This window comes from Lissotriton helveticus, chromosome 11 (assembly GCF_964261635.1).
Source record: "Lissotriton helveticus chromosome 11, aLisHel1.1, whole genome shotgun sequence".
Taxonomy (NCBI): Eukaryota; Metazoa; Chordata; class Amphibia; order Caudata; family Salamandridae; genus Lissotriton; species Lissotriton helveticus.
In genome coordinates, this window is record NC_136072.1 from 791,283,666 (window position 1) to 791,296,662 (window position 12,997).

Below are 12,997 nucleotides of genomic sequence, written 5' to 3' on the forward strand. Positions count from 1 at the left end.
CATCAATGTCTAGAAGTAGCACTTCCCTACTAGACACATACAAGCCGCACATACCATCGCGCAGCATTCACTCTCACGAGTTCACACATACTAAACTTGAGCCTGCACTCCCCACGCATCAGAAACTACCAGGGACACACACATTCCCCATGCATTCCTATGGGAGGGCAGGCCAGCCATACTACACGCACGCACTTTACTCTGGGACACAGGGAAAAAGTGCGCAGAGACCCAAAAATCACTAACACAGGGTCACAAATAAAAGCAAAAAGTTTAGGGGTGAACCTGCCCTAAGGGCCAAGTCCAACAATGGCTTATCGAGGGCAGCATGCAACTTCTCTACCCACAGTTTCAGATACATCTATTGGGGGGAGGGGTCCTCCACTTTGGCCATGGTCTCCTGCTTATGTCAAGCAACAACAGCAGCATGACATAATGAGGCCATGAAAAGGTCATGAAGCCCCACAATCTCCTTGGTCAATCCCTCCAGCTGCAGATTAGATAGATTGCTTTTTCTGGCCTGATCCATGGGGAAGGTTTCTGGTTGGCTTAGATAGCAATATGATGGATGGTAGTAGAGAATGGAGCTGGATCCTGCTTAGAGCATTGTTATTTGATCCAGGTGTAAACATGACAACCTCCTTGCTGTTTTCAGTACTAGTTGCGGGAGGGCAGCAGCTGTGTTACCTTGAGCAATATAGAGGGTGGTGGGTCCAAAACTTGATACACAACACTGCCAGGAAACCCCTACTCTTGTGCTATTCAGCCAGTAGCTCACATTATTAACAAGAGAATATATATGATAGGGTGGCCTTTCCCTTTCATTATTTGCCCTGCCACAGAGCTGCAAAGCAATGGCAATCATTCTCCATCCTGAGGCACTCCAACATGGTCAGTGCATCCTACGTGGGCAAATAAAAAAACTATTGTGGGGAAATATAACTATGGGTGCTGAACGATTAGCCCACACTGCTATTGCCAGTGTAAGGAATCTGGTTATTGGATGAGATGTGTGGAAGTAGCCCCAACCTCAAGCATCTCCAGTGACCAGAATCGTTGGTCACACCGCATTGCTTGCACTGTGGTCTGCAACTTTTGGTGAGCTACTCAAAGTCCTCTTGTGACTCCAGTGCCTGTGGGTCCTGTTGAGGGTCATCTTTGTTTCTTTTGGGCTCCCTTGATTACTTGGGGCCTGCCCTGACTCCCCTGCTTGTGGTGAGTCCCCTGGACCTTGCTGGTCCCAACAATGCACCTTCTTCGACTTCTGTGTTGGTTGCCTTTGGCAAGGCTTGTTGGTGCTTCCTCCAGACACCGACCCCTCAGCACTCGCCATCCGACTTGGGACAGCTCATGCACGGCTCCTGGTCTTCCTCAGCATTGCCTGATCCTCATAGCTGCAGAGTCAAGCTCACCGTCAACTCTCCTGCAACACCCCACATCAGTGGGCATTCGTCTTCCAGATCTCCTGGTCACTCTTGAGTGACATAGACTCTTTCCCCTCTGCTTTCAGGTTACTCTCAACTAGAATCCACCTTCTGATTCCACCGGACACTTTCTCCTTCTCCAGCAGTGGCACTTTCCTGAAGTCCTCCATTTAGTTCGACAGCGGTTTCCGACACCACTTCACACCTATGCACCCGGCTTCCCTGGTGCAGGTAACGTGGGTACTATCCACAGGTGGTGTGGCTCTCCAACCTTCTGTCTTCGCCAGGGCTTCTTCGGAGTCCACTGGGAAGGATCCTTAACCCTTAAAATTCCAATAGTGACTTACACGTTGATTTGTACGGAGCCTGAGGTCGTGTTCCCACACTGCACACTCTCAGTGGGGTTCCTCGTCACTCACCTTGGGTGGTTCTTTGGGTTGCCAGCACTTCTACATCCTCTCGACATTGTCTTGACCTGAGTCGTGGTTCTTATACCACTTTCTTAGTTTATGGTTTGGTCCCCCTTGGGGTCCACTGTGTCTTCTGTGCCATTTACTGTAATTCTATGGAAAGTATTGTGTGCATTGTGTTAATGTCCGGTAGGAGATATGTAAACGAGCTAGAGAGTATTATATAATAAATACATATCTTTATAAATACCTTGTGTGGTTCTTTTTATTTAATCTATACGATAAGATTGCATTCTGGCATAACAAGCTGCTTTACACTCCTTCTGGACAAAGCCTGAAGGCTGCTCTCCACAGCTACCACTTAGTAAGCTTTCTAAGGTTGTCTAAGACCTCTTAAATCAGTATAAGGGGTGTCTGGACTGGTGCATGGTACCCACTTACATATGGGAACAGCAAAACGGACGGAATGTTGCACAATGGTATATCTGTGACTGGGGGTGAATGTTTTGCCATTGTGCAACATTCCGTCCATCAACTTGTGTGTTTTGCTGTTCACCCTGTGTGGGAAGGGTATGCCCAGTCGTGGGTCCGGTGCTCACTACGCCACTGGAGTCAAGCTATCCTGGCTGATGAAGGCTGATAGCCAGAAACCGGTCCTAGGATGCTTGATTCCGGTCCAGGGAAGACATGGCTTGGCAGTTCGGGCTGATCTTTTCCCATGAGGCACAGGGTCAAGACTGATTTGCATATGGCCATGTCTGAACTGGGGTGGCTTGGTGAGCAAAATAACGATGGATTAACCCCAGATCTGTGACTGGGGGTGAATGTTTTGCCATTGTGCAACATTCCGTCCATCATCTTGTGTGTTTTGCTGTTCACCCTATGTGGGAAGGGTATGCCCAGACGTGGGTCCCATGCTCACTACGCCACTGGAGTCAAGCTATCCTTGCTGATGAAGGCTGATAGCCAGAAAACGGTCCTAGGATGCTTGATTCCGGTCCAGGAAAGACATGGCTTGGCAGTTCGGGCTGATCTGTTCCCATGAGGCACAGGGTCAAGACTGATTTGCATATGACATGTCTGAACTGGGGTGGCTTGGTGAGCAAAATAACGACAGATTAACCCCAGATCTGTGACTGGGGGTGAATGTTTTGCCATTGTGCAACATTTCGTCCATCATCTTGTGTGTTTTGCTGTTCACCCAATGTAGGAAGGGTATGCTCAAACATGGGTCCCGTGCTCACTACGCCACTGGAGTCAAGCTATCCTTGCTGATGTAGGCTGAGAGCCAACAACCGGTCCTAGGATGCTTGTTTCCGGTCCAGGGAAGACATGGCTTGGCAGTTCGGACTCATCTGTTCCCATGAGGCACATGGTCAAGACTGATTTGCATATGGCCATGTATAAACTGGGGTGGCTTGGTGAGCAAAATAACGATGGATTAACCCCAGATCTGTAACTGGGGGTGAATGTTTTGCCATTGTGCAACATTCTGTCCATCATCTTGTGTGTTTTGCCACTTACATATGTAGACATCATATACCAGGCCAGCTTCTCACACTGATGAAGGGAGTATTTTGTTTATTTCTTTCACATTTTCTGTTCACTTCTGGGTTATCTGTTATGGTTCCTCTATATGGTCCATTTAAAACCACCAAGCATTAGGGACACTATGTGCGGAGCATGCTCATGGAGAAACCACGCTGGAGGGGCTGACTTTTCTATATTGCAAGGTAACAAGTGCGTTCATAGGTAGTGTACTACTGCCTAGATTTAAATACAATGCAGTTGTTTAACTGTTGCGTACCTTTACTTTCCAAAACCCTGCCTGGATCACCACATTTCAGCATCTCAGCACGCTTGATAGAGTGAAACTTGTTTTATTATTTAAAACGTGGATGACGTATTTGTCGGCCTTGCGCTTCTTAAGGTAATTAGCATATGCCTCAGAGCATCCATATGTTTGCACTCTTGCTATGTAATATACAGTGTGGAGTCTCATTTAGCATTGTTTTACGCTCCAACTTTGAAACATTTTCGCATGGTCATTGCAGTTAGCGTTTACCGTTTGACATCGTAATGTGAATGCATATGCACCAATTGCTATATAATTTCACGAGTATGCATGCTTGTGCCATATATTACTGTGTGTAAGCATGGCGACATGCATCTGATGCGTTGTTACATTTCTCAAATTTTTTTGGTTTTAATGGTCGCTTAACACTTTTGTTCAATATGACACTCGGTTTTATTCACTTTATTTATTATATACACATCCATGTAGGTTGACTTATACAGTTTACTGCCATATTGTAGCAGTAGGACTATTGTTCACCGTTCTTGTTTTGGAACCTTGACAATTTTGTTTCCTGCATGGAGTGCACATATTGGTTGATTTTAGTTTTGGCCACGCATTGCCAAGTATTAAATCCGTGACAGTCTTCCCACGACATGTTCTGATAGTACCCTCTAAACTTTACATTGCAGTTACCCCTGATTAACGGTTTTCCCGTAATGCTTTGGGTCTACGATGAAACCGTCACTCATATGAATTCTGGATTGTCATATGCTACAGACATATTTTTAAACAGCGCTTTGTATGAATGTGAATATTGGCACAATCAAGACTTCAATAAAGAAATAATTGACGTTCTGGACTCTACTGTTTGGTTCAGATTAATAGTGTTGACTGTTCCTTTATCTTGACCACATCTCGCTCCAGAGGCTCTGGTACTTTTTCCTACCTTGACTCCTATTTTAGATCTGGAACCAGCTTCGGCAAGGGCTTACCGTACGTCACTCTACACTATAAACAAAGCACAGTCTCAGATCAAGAAGGACTCCTCCGCTCTTCCCTATTCCTCTACCTAAACAAAAGTATTACCCGAAAATGCAGGCTTTTTGGTTCAAACTCTGATACCATGGAGAACATTAAGCATGCTCCTCGTCATGAGGATGATGAAGAAGAGGCAGATAATTACCTGCCTGCAGATTATACAGATGCTGTCTTGTATCTTTATCTCCAGAACGCCGGTGACCTGGATCCTCACCAGAGATGAACTTAAATCCACCCTTCAGGACCCCAACAGAATAGAGTGCTTTTTTGCAGTGATGGTTCATAGGGCTGCAGAATCCTAGATTTACAGCGTTCCATGGAAGAGACAAAGGCTAAGCTCTTGACTGACTTTTTACTTGGTCCAACTACTTTGAAATTGCTGTTGCCCTTTAAAGAGTCATTGACTGATTGTATTACAGTGGGCTGTTTGTAACCTTGCCACAGCCCACCAGTGTGTCTGCCTATTTCCAGGCGGTACACACCAAGTGACCCAAAGTTGCTCCAACATTCTGTTTTTGAGTACCTCATTCAGGACTCCATCAGAAAATTTAACTCAAAACTAATTTCGTTTGGCACCTCTGAACAGGGAGTCAAAAAAGATTGAGGTCAATGGCAGTAGGGTTTTCTCATGATCCAGTCTAGTTATATGGTCCTTAAAGGCCATTTGCCTCCTGGGTTGTTCTACTCATGCCTTCTTGGGTATAGCACATGAGGTTTATCCTGTGTTGTCCGAGGTCTTCTGTAGTAGTTTTGACAAAACAGTACAAGATGGTCAGGAGCAGCGAATTACATATTGCAATCTAAAATTGACATCACTGGTTTTGGCACACGTTGACCTCAGATTCCATGCTTGGATGCATTCTATTGGGTTTTCCTGGCATCGCAGCTTCTCTCATGGACATGCCCTATGATGGAACAGACTGTTTGATGAAAAAGCAGAACAGACCTTTGGGCAGAACAGCAGCTCCTGGCAAGCTGTGATTTAGACCCATGCGTCCTTTCTTCTGAAAGCGTTGTCACCATTTCATGTTGAGCAATCATGTTCCCCACATTCTTCTCTATCCAGCATTCATCTAAGGAGGAGCGGCTACATCAGTTGGATCTTAAGCAGGCTCTTAGCTGCTATAAAACATAAAAATAAGGCACACCCAGCGGATGATGAGATCCTTGTCAAATTCCCTGATGTGAAAAATGTAAAGGCTACCTAACTGTGTTATGCTGTGGTCTCAAATAATCCTCCTGACAGGAATTGGGGCTCATTCCACCTGCTCAAGAGCTGCAACTACAGCCCGGGCTCCCCGTGTTCTTATTTTGGACATCTACCAAGCAGTCACATGGGCATCCTCCATACCTTAACCCCTTTGACGCTCATGACGAGCTTAGCTCGTCATGAGGTGTACCTCTGGTACACTCATGACAAGGTGAGCTCGTCATGTAAAGTGGGTTTTTGAATTTTCCAGCGCACAGCGGGAAAATGCACCGCATGGATGCGGTTAACCAGGCACCAAAGGAGAGAGTATTTCCCTGCTTGGTCCTGCAAACTTCCTGATTCTTCTTCTCAGACCTATCTCCTTTGAAGGGGGATTGCAAGTTGTGTAATCTGGGGTTAGAAGTATCCATCAGAAGAATAAGTTACTGCCAACCAGTGCTAGCTCTTCCAATAAGAATAGGCCTTTTATTTTACAAATAAGTAAAAGGAGCAGTTAAAATTAAGATACTAGTGGAAATTCAGAAGGTGCTATCTCCTTGTATTGCTGAGATATCACCTCAAACATTGTATAGCATTGATGTGCTAGATTTGAGATGATATTTGCTCTGGGGCATAGGTTACCTTATGGGTCTAAGAGAATGTTTTGATTCTTTAGGTTTACGATTCTGTTTACTACAGTCTCAGTGAATGGAATATAAATCCAAGATAGAAGGACTACAGTGCAAAATATTTGCTGTGATACATCTGGTCCTTGTTATCAACAGCCTGTTGCTCGGAGTTCAATATATTAGGTAGAAGCACCAGCTGTGGACTTTTCACTGAAAATAGAAAAATGCCTTCATGCTAAAAACCACCAATCACTGAGCAAGGTGGCACCCTGGTAGAGTCAATGGTTCTGTTTTTGAGTGACAATTGCCTTGGTTCAGTGGGCTTCAGGGAACGGTATCTAAAATCTGTTGTCTGGTCGGGACATTGCTCTAAGTCAAAGGCCAGTGCTAGGCCATCTGGTTTCTGAGCCTGTTATTGGAAGAATGTGTCCGCACCCAATACAATGTCTCATGGGTCCCACATTTATGGATCCATATCTTGAAAATGGTCAGCTGTGTTCAAGATTTTCTGAAGGGGAAGCTACACACGAGAGTGGGAACAACTCATGGATGCCAATAGTTATGAGTTCTGACAGGTTACTGGACAATTTTATTAGGGACCTACCACAAGCTCCAGAATCGTAAGGGCTATAAAGATAGTTCAAACATGCTCCAGGTATCCGAGGGTCCCAGCTCTCTCTGGGATTTAGATATAGGCACACCAAGAGTGTAGGTCAGGGTTGGTATCAACCCACCAGAGTTGGTTCTGGAAAATGCCTCTGCAGCTCTAGGACCCAGGAGGTGATTGTTATTTGTCTTAATCTTGCTTCCATGCCAGCGTCCCTGAGGGGTCGCTTTGCTCCTGGGCATTCTTGGGTCTTAGAGTCATTCTCCATTCAGATCTTAATTTGGCACTGACTGGTGTGAGCCTTCCACTGGTCCGGGTCAGATCCTCTCTAACACAAGGCAGTCCAATTCTCCATCTACTACTAGACGTAGCGTTTACTAAGCACCAATGTGCAGGGTCTTCTTGATAATACAGGTTACTGACTGGAGGAAAACAGTAGAAACCCCACTTTGGAGGACATAACGTTCTGGGCCAGGCAAATGTTCTTATGCTCATATATCAGCCATTACCACTCTGACCTCGAAGTCCATTGTTTCAAAAGATCTACTTCAACTACTTTATCAAAGAAGGGTTTTCAAGTATTTAATCACTACCTCAACCATAACCCTACCATGTACGTTTTTTTAATTGTTTTTATTTTTCAATATGTTTATTCATTGTAATTGTAACCATTTTGTGTAATCTAAATGTTTATTTGTATTTATTATCCATAATTTAACTCTAACCCTTCAATGTATTCTATTGATTTATTGTTAATTTAATTACCTAATTTATAAATGTATTGAAGTAATTTAATTGATATTAGTAGTGTAACCCTAACCTTCAAATACATTCTTAATTTATAATTAAATAACCTAACTGTAATCTTAACAAATATTTTGTTTATAATTAATGCAATTTAATGCACAAATCTTTAACTATACATAATTAATTGAATGAAATAGTCTAACGTTAACCTTTAACAGTATTTACTTAAATTACTATTCATTTAACCTTACCATATGTCTTATCTTTTGAGGGGAAACTGACCATTCTTATTGTCTGTTATTATTTTAAATTCATGATCTAATTATTGTCATTTAATTTCATTTTAAGTCCAATCCTACCAGGCAGCTCAGCTATCTGGTTTGCTAACAACATCGTGGGGACATTCAGAAAGCTTCCCTGGGAATGCATTCCTCCTATTGATTACCATTGGCTTTTTGATTTCGTACTAACATATGCTTGCTTCCTATTTGCTGGTTCTATTTGTTTTATGCTACCAGGCTTGAGCTCGTCCCTTCCATTGTCCAAACCCTATTTATTGTATTCTTCTTCAGTACTGGATTTCTGTAAACCGGCCATTAAATCTTGTTCTTATCTTGTCACATTTGCTGTGCATTGAAATGCAGACGTCAAACACCAGGCTCTGTCTTCCAGAGAGCTTGATAGTTACTGTTTTTCTCTGACTTTAAAGTGAGAGCATTAATGTAACAATCATGCTGGTTACTTGGGCTGTGCTTGAGGAAGGCTGTATGATGTTACAAACATTGCACTCTACGCCAATACGCTCTACTCTATACCACTCCTTTCTACGCCAGTGCCACTCTATGCCAATCCCACTGTATGCCAGTCTAATATACACTGCACTCTACGCCACTGTACTCTACTGTTCCCCACTCTACCCAACTCTGAAACAATCTACTCTATGCCACAGCACTTAGAGCCATTGCACTCAGTGGCACTTCACTCTACTCTGTGCCAGTGCATTCTACGCCAATGCACTCTACACCATTTTACTCCAAACCAATGCACTTTATGCCACTGCACTCTTCTACTCTGCGAAACTCTACTCTGCGAAACTCTACTTCACTCTACACCAGTGCACTATATGCACTACACTCTATGCTACTACACTCTATGTCACTCTAATCTACTGTGCATCACTGCAGTCTATGACACTGCACTCTGAACCACTGCACTCTATGCCTCTCTACACCGCTCTACTCTATGCCAGTGGACTCTGCCCCACTCTACTATGCACCACTGGAGTCTTCGTTACTCCACACTATACCACTTAACTCTACACCACTCAACTCTACACCACTCTACTCTGCATCATTTTACTCTACACCAGTGAAATCTATTCCACTACTCTATGCCACTGCACTCTACCCAGCACCACTCCACTCTACGCAACTACACTTTACTCTGAAATAGTCTACTCTATGCCACTGCAGTCCACGTCACTCTACACTACTCAACTCTGTATCACTCCACTCTATGCCACTGACCTCTTTGCTGTGCCACGCTACTCTGCATCACTCTTCTACTCTATGCCACTGTCCCCTATGACACACTAAACCACTGCATTCTACTCTGATGCACTCAAACCCACTTTACTCAAAACCAATGCACTCCACACCACTACAGTGTACGCCAGCTACTCCGCACCACTACACTCTGGGCCACTATACTCTACAACACTTGAAGCCGCTGCAAGCTACACTATTGTACTCTGTGCCACTCTACTCCCTGCCACTCTACTCTGCACCACTGTACTCTACGACACTGTACTCTGCAAGACTGCACTCTCTGCCACTGAACTCAATGCCACTCTACTCTGCAAGACTGCACTCTCTGCCACTGAACTCAATGCCACTCTACTCTGCACCACTGCACTCTATGCCACATCATGCTTTGTCACTCTGCACAATTGCTCTCACCATCACTGCACTTTACATCACTCTATTCTACTCTTCATCATTGTACCCTACACCACTGCTCTTTTTGCCACTCTACTCTGTACCACTCACTCCCAAATGGACGCACTCCGTTCATTCTTACAGAAGCACTCACACTCACCATAATATTTCATTGAGGATAGACAAAGGGCGGGTGACCACCGTGACCCAGAAGGGAGCTTGCTCACAGGGGTTCAGGTAAAACGCAGTCCTAGCGCACGCAATTCACACCCCCCTTCCTGTCACCCTGTCTGTCCCCTCCCTTTCCTCTGTCTTGGTCACTTTTTCCCATCAAACCTGTCCTCACGCAAGAGTCTGAGACGACAGGGATGACTGACTTCAGCCTTAAACAAACAATGACGCTAACAATAATATGTGTTTAGTAATTTAAATAACACCTTTTAGCACCGAACAACCGATAAAGTGGGGAGAGAGGCAGGAGTGAAAAACAACCCTCATGCGTTGAAGCACGAGACATCCGTGAGGTAAAGCAAAGACGTACAGCAATGCAGTTATGTTAGAAGAACAACAGCTGTCTGGTGGTGTCAGCACATTCCTCGGGTGTGTTGCAAGATGAAGAGCAGTGAAATCCGATACAGAGAGTACACCATGAAAACAGGAAACAAACGGACGGCCTTCGAGAGATCTGGGTGCACCCAGCCCGTGCAAGTGCAGGAGGCAACACGAGGCCAAAAACAACTGGGGAAGAAAGACAGACGAATGTAAAAGCAGCCCGCGGCGAGCTCAGCAAGCCGGGCGAGTGCGCACACAGGGCAAGTACCTCCACGCAAGGATCTGTGGTAGGAAATGCACCTACCAAGAGACACACTTCTCCGGCCCAGCAGATAATCCGAGCAGGGAGTCTGATTTTGTGGAAAAATCTTAAATCCAGCAGAGAAGCTGGCGACCCCCTTTCCTCTGCCCTAGTATCAAATAGTTTTGAATAATTAGTTAGCAGGTTTCCATCATCACCCAACTCAACGTCACGCTCGTAGGCTGCTCTGACGTATTACATTCCTAAATAACGATTGACTTGCGCCGTGGTTGACCCTGACTAACGCCGCTTTTCCCTCAGACCTATATATATATATATATATATATATATATATATATATATCTCTCTCTCTCTCTCTCTCTCTCTCTCTCTCTCTCTCTCTCTCTCTCTCTCTCTCTCTCTCTCTCTCTCTCTCTCTCTCTCTCTCTCTCTCTCTCTCTCTCTCTCTCTCTCTCTCTCCCTCCCTCCCTCCCTCCCTCCCTCCCTCTCTCTCTCTCCCTCCAAACATCTTGACCACAATTCAGCTCCGGCACTACAGAGAGCGCCTTAGTACCTACCCGTTGAAAGCAGTGCTTAAGTTGTGCCAGTGGTTGCTGATAGTGGCCACAAATTTACAGGTTTGCTAGGTTTCCCTAGGTGCCAGGTGAGCTAGGGTCCAAAATCTACAGCTGGCGACCCTTGAAACAAGCATTTGCAATGCCATCGGTCTCGCCTTTTGGGCCTATAAGTATTTAGCCATGCAGCTCATTGTCCGCAACGGAGGGCCAGTAGCGGTTCTTCCAGGCTGCGGTGAAAGGAGACAGTGCTGTAAACAGTGCTGTGAAATAGCCATGCTGTTTTTTTTAAAGCCAAATAAAGAAAAGGAGGAGAGGCAGGGTGACGAAGTTGTTTTGACGTAGAAAATAGAACAATATTATAAAGCAAGCAATTTCGAGTCTCATTAAGTTTCACCATTTTACATTGCAGAAGTTCCACGTTGCATTAAAGAAATGTACAGATATACCGCTGTTAGTGAATAAACATTTCAAGGCTCATGCACGGGATCTAAGATCCGAGTCAGTCCCTGGAATCGGCTCTTCCTGTTTATTTGCTGTCTTACCGACCTGTGAACGCACTGCCTTTCTTATGACTTGCTTCCTCTAGGAATTGGTTAACAGGCTACACAGCATTTAAACTAGATACATTAAAATACATTACCCTCCCCATGTCCCAAGCATATGCACATGAAATATAAAGTCTACATTAGGGCACACTAACAAACTGTAAGCATCGGTTAGAGCAAGTGCGCACATTTGTACATTTTCAGCTGCTACACCATGCTGGACTGCCGACAAGCCTCTGAGAGGCGACGCTTCAAGCCCCTCTTAACATATGTGAAAAGTTGGATTCACCTTCTCCTATGCCACATCTGAAGGCTGTATAGAACAACAGAGGGGGACCAAAAAGGACGATATTTATAGGGGTCCAATGTACTTGTCCTCTAAACTAGTAAACACTGAATGTACAGAGTTCCCCGAAACTTAGTGTTAGTGTGGCCTAGCAGTCTCTCTCTCAGGAGAAAAGAAGTCGAAGTGAAAAATAGTGGACAGGGACCCGCGAGAGTCCCTTGTCGGAACTAGGAAACCTCATACAACTGGGTAGCTGAATGATTGTATTTTCATCCCGCACGGTAGTTGTCTGGCCTCATCACCGGCTTCCTGCTCCAGCGTCAAGCCGGCGCTGCAATGCCTGACGGGTAGCACTGTGTGCTACTCTTTTGTGGAGATCTTTTGTTCCTTGCCGTGTTCGGTTGTGTATGAGGAACCCAGGGAAATGAAGTAGTGAGCGTGAAAAAAGTGTATATTAAAAAAGGTAGTTTAGTCCACTAAGAAGACTTTATTAGTGTGGCTAACTGCCTTAATAAAATAGTGAAGGAGGGGTACCGGGACCAGGAAGTCAATGTATTCTGGTCTCGTTCAACCCTCACAAGTGGTCAACATGTTTCATGCCCTAAGGGCAATTCTTCAGGACCTCGTCGTGCTCATAAACCAGTGAAAGTGCCCAATTGGGGCGTTTACAGTGTATATAGTATACAACCTGAGGGGTAACAAAACACACCAGGGCAGGTCAGTAGTCCTGTGAGGACACCACCCTGGAAAAAATAATAAGTAAAACACACACACACAGGTGTTCATTATATACATTGAATCACACGCTGCTTACTGGATTACAGCATGCCACCCTACATAAACCATCTACCATGTCATAGCATTCCGTATAACTTGATCTTTTAGTATGGTCGTAAGGGAGAAAGAAAGAGAGAGACACACACTCAATTGGCCCAACACATTGTTACTGATGATTGGTATATCAATGCCTTAAATTTAACTAGACAATTAGTGGTCTAAAAATAGGTAATCTAATG